Source organism: Giraffa tippelskirchi, chromosome 1, assembly GCF_054371585.1.
Source record: "Giraffa tippelskirchi isolate mGirTip1 chromosome 1, T2T-mGirTip1v1.2.pri, whole genome shotgun sequence".
NCBI classification, from domain to species: domain Eukaryota; kingdom Metazoa; phylum Chordata; class Mammalia; order Artiodactyla; family Giraffidae; genus Giraffa; species Giraffa tippelskirchi.
Window position 1 is genome coordinate 68447396 of NC_137275.1, and position 9295 is coordinate 68456690.

The window sequence follows — 9295 nt, forward strand, 5'->3', positions numbered from 1 at the left end:
GAAATTAAAAGTGGATAAACAACAGCTGAAAATCAAAGAGCCAGGGCTATGGGAAATCCAAGAGGGCTGCTTGGCTTTTCCCAGCTCCCTGACAGACCTCATTTTTATTTGATGGGTTAAAGCCTTACCTGGCTACAGTGTTAATGCCCTCACAATGAGTTCTCCAAAAAAAAAAATTACGTTTCACTGAGTATTAAGTTCTAGTTTTGTTAGTTAAGGTCTGTGTTTACTAAGACTCACTTCTGAAATAGTTCTTTGTTATGTTATATTGCTAAAAGGTTTAATTAAGGACACTCTAAGATTTATTCTAAAGCTCATCTCAGTAACCAATCTTTGGATAAAGGTCAGATGCTCCATGACGTGCAACCAGGAGATGAACATTTGGCTATAATCATTTAACTGAGTCAGATGACCTGGGGTATACCGGGCTACACCCAGTGAACGTTCTTGACTTAAGTTCTTGTTTGTGATCTTATTAACTGCTAGCTGTGTTATTTTCTATGTAGTTTGTTTCAGAAGATTATTTTTTACATTTCCAAATGTGTAACTGAGCCTGTGATAAAATACTGATATGCAGTTCCATATGAGATCAATAATTGTAATAATGTAACTCTAGATATGGGAAGAAGCAACAAGAGGAAATATTTTCCTGGACCAAGAGGCTAGTAAGACAGGTATGGTCAGAGACTTTCACTACTTACAAGGCCTGGTATAGTGACAACATATTGAATGGCCTATCAATGGAATCTTTGTTAGACCTGGGAATGAGCCTTCCCAGCGCCGCAGGATGCAGTGACCATGAAATGCTCCCAAAATATAGTCAAATCTGTGGCTATGAAGGGGCCCTGCTGACTGGAAGTTGGCCCTTGCCAGCTGCCTCTACAAAGATTAAATCATGACCATTATAAGATGCTGACCTTCAACACCCCCCTTGAAAGGAGTTCAGGGTGGATACAAAAAATAAGGCATTCTGTGCTCTGGGAAAATCCCAGAAAAGCAGGCCTTCAGATAGTCAGATATTTTCAGGTAAAGATTTTTATGAGTCCAAATTCTTGCATCTTCTCATACCTAGAAAAACACTAATGTCACAAAGCAATGTCTGGACCTGGTTCTCCTGGCTAGCCCCCCAGTAGCTTTTCTAGTTCTATTAATCTTTGGGCCATATATCTTTAACTTTCTTGTTAAGTTTGTTTCTCCAAGTAGTAGTACGACAAGAATATCCCGTGGCCAACACCCAGACAATGCTAGAACAAGCTGCCTTGTCATTCTATGGACTCTCATCTCCCTCCGTAAATGCACCCTGAGGTCCTCAAGCTATTCTCCCTTTGAGATCTTATATGGGAGACTGCTGCTGCTGCTGCTGCTAAGTCGCTTTAGTCGTGTCCGACTCTGTGCGACCCCATAGACGGCAGCCCACCAGGCTCCTTCATCCCTGGGATTCTCCAGGCAAGAATATTGGAGTGGGTTGCCATTTCCTTCTCCAGTGCATGAAAGTGAAAAGTGAAAGTAAAGTCGCTCAGTCGTGTCTGACTCTTCGTGACCCCATGGGCTGTAGCCTACCAGGCTCCTCTGTCCATGGGGTTTCCCAGGCAAGAGTACTGGAGTGGGGTGCCATTGCCTTCTCCGTAGACTACCTCATGATAAAAAAGCTCAAGGGAGACCACCAACAACTAGCTGGCCTGGAGATGTCCCAACACCTCCAGGCCCTGGAAAATCTTCTGCCATATTGCTCAAGAAACCTCAGAAAGGACACTCATTCCTTTGGGCAAGTGGGTTCATCCCTATCAGCCAGGAGATGAGGTATGGGTTAAAGATTAGAAAAAGAAAAACCCACTTCAGCCAGTTTGGACAGGCCCTCACACGGTCGTCCTGGCAACCCCTACTGCTGTAAAAGTTATAGGTGTCATCCCTTGGATCCACCACACTAGAGTCAAAAAAGCAGCTACTTCCTGTGATGAGGACACATGGAAAGCAGTTTGGGACCCCAGAAACCTCCTCAAGGTCCAGTTCCAAAGACGATGGCCCTCACCCACGAAGGACGCTGACCCCTGCTCTAGTCATTCCAGAAGCTGACTAGTCAATGCACGGCAGAAGCTTGAGGATTCTTCAGCCTTGCTCCAGTTACACTCTGGCAGGTGGCTGGTCAATGCACGGCAGAAGCTTGATCTGGCTATCAAAATATCGATGGGTTTTCATTGTCAACCCTGGCCTCTATCCCTAATCAGTATTATTGCTGTGCTCTTCGTTACAGGACAAACTAGACTCCCTGGCTGAGGTGGTTTTACAGAATAGGAGAGGGCTAGACCTACTGACAGCTGAAAAGGGAGAACTCTGCCTCTTCGTAAATGAAGAATGCTGCTTTTATGTAAACCCATCAGAAATAGTCAGGGACATGGCCCAACAGCTAAGAGAACAAATCATAAAAAGGAGAGAGAAACTAGCTAATTCCTGGGGTCACTAGAACAGTATCTGGAGCTGGGCTCTATCATGGTTTCTCCCTTTAACAGATCCCTGTAATGTTCTCTCCTTTAACATCATGGCTTCTCCCTTCTTCAGGCTCTTTGCAGTGCTCTTGTTTGGCCCTTGTATTCTCAATGTAATTACCAGTTCATAACCTCTCGGATTGAATCCAAAAAGTTACAAATGGTAGTAGCCCAATATAGCCCCCTAAACAATGGGGAGCTCTGAATGTCCTACCAAAACATGATATGATGCTTTCTACAATGAATGATAGAAGCATCAAGAGGGGAGAATGAAGAGGAAAAGTTAAAATTTTACATAACCTTCTGCTCCTTCTGCCTCTGTAACCCAGCTTGCACCTTGCAAAGTCTAGATCAGGTAGGTCTCAGAATGTGGGGGCTCACAATACTAGGAACTGGAGCTTATCTCACTCACCCTTGTCCTGCTCTTTGCAATTGCCCTAGTCCCTGCAAACCCGCAAACCTGCTTAATCGTGCCTGTCCATGTATAAAAAACTCTGTAACCCCTTTACAGAGGGCTTTAACCCCTTTGTTCGGGGCTCAGAGCTTGGAGTGTTAACTCCTCTGGGCCCGCCAGCGTAATAAACCTGAGTTTTCCAACTCTCCGAGTGTGGTGCTTGGTTTCTCAAGTACTGGTTTCTGCAACAAGGGAAGTCCTTTTACTTATTGACTATCAGTTTATTATAAAAGGATATAGCTCAGGAACATCCAGATAGAAGAGATATTCAGGGCAAGCTATGGGGAAAGGGTGTGGAGAGAGCTTGCATGCCCTCTAGAGCATGCCTACTCTCCCTAAATCGCCACATACTCACCTGGAAGCTGTCTGAATCCTCTGATTTTGAGTTTTTATGGTGGTCTCATTTCATAGACAGGATTGATTAGGTCATTGGCCATCGGTGACTGATTCTGTCTCCAACCCCTCTACCTTCCAGAAGGCTGTAAAACATGCAGTTGATTCTCTGGACAATTTTCCTCCCTGCTCTAGGTATAGCCCCAAAGTCATTTCACTAACATAATAGAAGCTTCATTTATTACTCTCTTCAAAGGAAATTCCAAGGGTTTTGGTAACTACGAGCCAGAGATGATGACTAAGACCAAATATTTACGAGAAATATATTTTAATCATATAAATGACCAAATACCTACCTCTTGTAAATGACATTGCAATGTATACAATGTAGACTTGAAAAACATTCACAAACCAAAAGTTGATAGTTATGTTTTATTTGGTGGAAATTTTTAGGACTTAAGCTCAGGAGGAAGCATCTCTAGTAACCCTGAGAAAACTGCTCCTAGGAGGTGAGGCAGGAGCTAGGGTATATAGAAGTTTTACAACAAAGGGTAGGCAGTCTGAATATCAAAATTTATGGTAATTAAAGAAAACAAGATATCCCAAGTTAAGAAATTTTTGTTTTTCTTTATTTAGGAAGATGCAAAAGTATGGGCTCACTGAAATCATTCCTCTGATATGCACCTCAGCTCTCTGAGGCCGGTATCCTGTGTTTTCATATCCTGAGTTTCCTCAGGGCTCATTGTAGGGAGTGGTTGTAGTCTGATAGCTTCTAGATGGCAGGTATTCTTTCTTCCTGAGTTCCCTCAGGGCTCACCAGCTCACCATCTGTGGTGGCTGCAATTGCTGATGGCTGTGACATCTTTTGTTTACTGATATGGCAGGAAACTTTCTATTTATCAAGGAGAAGAAATCATTGATTCTGATATCAGAAGACTATAGTAGGAATCAACTAAACTGAGGAAAATGTGGAGCTGAGCAAAGGGTGAGTGGATGAGTTGGAGATGGAGGCAGGAGATAAGAGCACATAAGATCCTTTGCTCCTAGCAGGGAGTTTAGATTTCATTCTAAGTGCAATGAGAATCTAACTTGCATTTTAAAAATATTTTCAACCATTATGGATGTACTTTTCAAAAAGTTAGTCCTTTTAACACCCCTATAATGTGGTTGCATTTTTATCAAACTGAGATGTAACTACAGCTTTAAGCAAAGTGGCTCAAAATCTCAGAGATTGTAGTATTGAAAGGAATTTAAATCCAGGTCTATTCAATTCAAAGAAAGTGGCATTTCCTCCACTTCAAACTCTTTCCAAGGGGCCACTGCCTACAAACAATATGCAAAGCTGTATGTTAAAACAGGTTTCCCAAAGAGATCTACTTTGCAAAACTTTATGTGGTCTAGCTTAAGTAATTGCTTGCTCTTGAAAGAGTAAGGCTGCACAATCTATTCAACAGCTATTATTTCTTGGTAGTATTTAACCATTCTGATTTCTCATGAAGTCAATCCCCACTCCAGTCAGTGATGATCAGTTACATGCAACTGTACAGTGTGATGGAGAAGAGCCCCTTTGAGGATGTGAACTCCCAAGATCTAAACTGCTAGAAAAATTACAGAAACCTCAAGCTCCATTCTTTTCAAATCTGAAGAAACAGGGTCACAGATGGTTTCATTTCTAAGACTATGTGCAATCTTTTTTTCTTGTTCAAAATAAGTTTCCTGACTCAACTTCAGGGAGTGCCCTCAAGCTTTCCATCTTCTTGGAAAAATAATTGACAAAGCCTCTTCCTTTTCCTGTAGTAATTGGGAGATGTCTGGTTCCTTCTGCCCCAAAAGGAAACGCTTTTCACCAATGTTGCCTCTGCCATTTCTGAGCTCTGGGTGAAACTCGGGAAGCTGCATGAAGTATGTGTAGGTGTGCCATCAACACTGCTAACCCAAAGCAAATCGCTCTCTGACACCGACGCACTTCCCTTCTCCCCAGAGAGTGTGAATCTGTTCAGCAACACCTGCCAACAACTGAAAAAGGAGAGCTGCCTCCTGAAGGGATAATCCCACACTGTTTTTGATCTAATGTGGCAGCCAGAAAGAAGACTTGCTATGGGGTCAGAAGCATTGCTATTCCCAAACTACCAGGCACCACCCCACAAGCATCATGTGAGGCCTGGGGGACAGAATAATATAGGAACTGACAAGAGACTCCAGTCAACGGGCTGTTGAAGGCTTTTGATGGCAGGCTGGGAGCTGTCCTTGCTCCCTCTGCGATGCAAACTGGAAGAGAAACTTGCCTCATTTAAAATACCCCTTAGAGGAAGAAATACCAGAGTGAACTTGGCAAAGTAATATTGAGTCATTTCTTCAAAAATGCCTGTTTCTATGGATTGGCTGCAGAGGTGACCAGGGTAGGTTACCTCTTGCTGCTTCTCTTGAAGAGTGGGTTCTGAGCTGTGAGCCTGAGTCCCCTGCCTTAAATGTAATTTTCCAGGTGACTGTCAATAAAATCAGATGATTTGTCAGAAATAAAGCGGTCCAGGTGCAGGGTCTCCAGGATCCCAGACACAGCCTGCTGCTAATGGAATCAACTGCTTAATGAATGAGGGACTTTACACAGACCCTGAGGTTAAAAGTCAACAGCAAGGGCTTCAACAACAACTTTATTAGGCAGATGCGCTCCATGGTATTCTAGCCAGAAAATATCTGTCTTGGATGGTTTTTCTTCTATTTAAGGATTCCAGTGGCCAAAACCAGATTAAGGAACACATACACACACTTAATAAATTACCTCAGGATAACTTTCTTTTCAGGTGATTAAAGCCACTTGGCTTTAAGCCTCTGACTTAAAATACTCCCCAATATGGGCAAATAATGGCTTGGAAGTATGAGCCCATCACATTTGTTACGTAGAAAATTTTTTTCAATTAGGGCCAATATGTGGACCAGGAAATTACCAATGAGGGAATACTTAACACAAATTGGGAGGGTTTGATACACTGCCAATGATTTTACATAGTTTATTAATTTAAGAGCCAAGTTTGTAAACTTAATTTGAAAAACATAGGATTTGATTCTGGTTTAAATTGGCATGTGACTCATGACTTTTGATGTAGGCACTCCAAATATCCCAGGAAATTTTCCAAATAGGGATATAAAACAGTGTCACAACACAACCAAAATTTAAAACTAAAGTCAACTTATTGCTAGACTCTTAGAAAAAGTAATACTTCAATGAGGTCAACAGGAATATGAGCTATACAACAGAGGAAAAATAGAAAAATAAATGTGTGTGGGTTAACAGAGCTGTTTTAATGTATGAATTAAAAATCAAAAACTTCCAAAACAGCAGCATGAAGAAGAAAAGCTAAAATAAACAAAATTCTACCTAAGGAATGATCAATAAAATTCAGAAACCCCCAGAATGTAAAGAGAAACAAAGGATAAACGAAAAATATTCTTTTTTAAAAGAAAAATAATATGCAATAAAAGTATGATGTATAGAATACCAATATAGATGTTTCAAAATACAAAATAAAAAGATTTTTTTTAAAAGATAGAAATCAATCAATTATTAGAGCAATAAGAGAAGACATTTCCCAAGACACAAAAAGATACAAGGCATTAAGCTTAAAGGATCTGCTGAGTTCAAACACAAAATAAAAAGAAAACCACCCCAAATTTTAAAATTTGTAAAATTTAAGACCCCAAAGATAAAACAAAGATCCTTAAAGTTCTTAGAAAAATCTGATCACACAAAAATAAGGAAATTCAGACTGACATTTTCCCAGCAATAACAGATGCTAGAAGGCAATAGAATGGTGCCATAAGTGTACTAAGGAAAAATTATTTTTGAACTAGGGTATTCTACCCAGCCAAATTATCCATTTGGCTATTGGGCTTCCCTGATAGCTCAGTTGGTAAAGAATCCACCTTCAATGCAGGAGACCCCAGTTCGATTCCTGGTTCAGGAAGATCTGCTGGAGAAGGGATAGGCTACCCACTCCAATATTCTTGGACTTCCCTCATGGCTCAGCTGGTAAAGAATCTGCCTGCAATGCAGGAGACCTGGGTTTGATCTCTGAGTTGGTAAGATCCCCTGGAGAAGGGAATGGCTATCCACTCCAGTATTCTGGCCCAGAGAATTCCATGGATGGTACAGTTTATGGGGTCACAAAGAGTCAAAAATGACTGAGTGACTTTCACTTTCAAATTATCCACAAAATTTGGGAGTAAGATATTTTTAAATAAGGGCTCCAGAAATGTTTCCCACACACCATTTTTAGAAGCTACATGAGACTATATTGCCACAGAATTACACCAATAGAAAAACCAATACCAAAATGGTACTTTCAAAGACGATAAGGGAAGATAGTGACTCCTTATAAATTAAAATACTGAACTTAAATTATTTAACATTAGTGGGAAATAAATTGAAAAGCAGTTTACTTAGAAGATCATTTTTCTCTTTCTCTGAGTTTCTCTTAATTAAATAAAAAAGTCTACACTAACCACTCAGTTCAGTTCAGTTCAGTCGCTCAGTCGTGTCCGACTCTCTGCGACCCCATGAATTGCAGCACGCCAGGCCTTTCTGTCCATCACCAACTCCCGGAGTCTACCCAAACCCATGTTCATCGAGTCGGTGATGCCATCCAACCATCTCATCCTCTGTCGTCCCCTTCTCCTCCCGCCCCCAATCCTACCCAGCATTAGGGTCTTTTCCAATGAGTCAACCCTTCGCATGAGGTGGCCAAAGTATTGGAGCTTCAGCTTCAACATCAGACCTTCCAATGAACACCCAGGATTGATCTCTTTTAGGATGGATAGATTGGATCTCCTTGCAGTCCAAGAAACTCTCAAGAGTCTTCTCTAACACCACAGTTCAAAAGCATCAATTCTACGGCGCTCAGCTTTCTTCACCGTCCAACTCTCACATCCATACATGACCACTGGAAAAACCATAGTCTTGACTAGACGGACTTTTGTTGGCAAAGTAATGTCTCTGCTTTTAAACATGCTATCTAGGTTGGCCATAACCTGCCTTCCAAGTAGTAAGCGTCTTTTAATTTCATGGCTGCAGTCACCATCAGCAGTGATTCTGGAGCCCAAAAAAGTAAAGTCTGACACTGTTTCCACTGTTTCCCCATCTATTTCCCATGGAGTGATGGGACCACATGCCATGATCTTAGTTTTCTGAACGTTGAGCTTTAAGCCAACTTTTTCACTCTCCTCCTTCACCTTCATCAAGAGGCTCTTTAGTTCTTCTTCACTTTCTGCCATAAGGGTGGTGTCATCCGCATATCTGAGGTTATTGATATTTCTCCTGGCAATCTTGATTCCAGCTTGTGTTTCTTCCAGCCCAGCATTTCTCATGATGTACTCTGCATATAAGTTAAATAAGCAGGGTGACAATATACAGCCTTGACGTACTCCTTTTCCTGTTTGGAACCAGTCTGTTGTTCCATGTCCAGTTCTAACTGTTGCTTCCTGACCTGCATACAGGTTTCTCAAGAGACAGGTCAGATAGTCTGGTATTCCCATCTCTTTCAGAATTTTCCACAGTTGATTGTGATCCACACAGTCAAAGGCTTTGGCATAGTCAATAAAGCAGAAATAGATGTTTTTCTGGAACTCTCTTGCTTTTTCGATGATCCAGCGGATATTGGCAATTTGATCTCTGGTTCCTCTGCCTTTTCTAAAACCAGCCTGAACATCTGGAAGTTCACGGTTCACGTATTACTGAAGCCTGGCTTGGAGAATTTTGAGCATTACTTTACTAGCATGTGAGATGAGTGCAGTTGTGTGGTAGTTTGAGCATTCTTTGGCATTGCCTTTCTTTGGGATTGGAACGAAGACTGACCTCTTCCAGTCCTGTGGCCACTGCTGAGTTTTCCAAATTTGCTGGCATATCGAGTGCAGCACTTTCACAGCATCACCTTTGAGGATTTGAAATAGCTCAACTGGAATTCCATCACCTCCACTAGCTTTGTTCGTAGTGATGCTTTCTAAGGCCCACTTGACTTCACATTCCAGGATG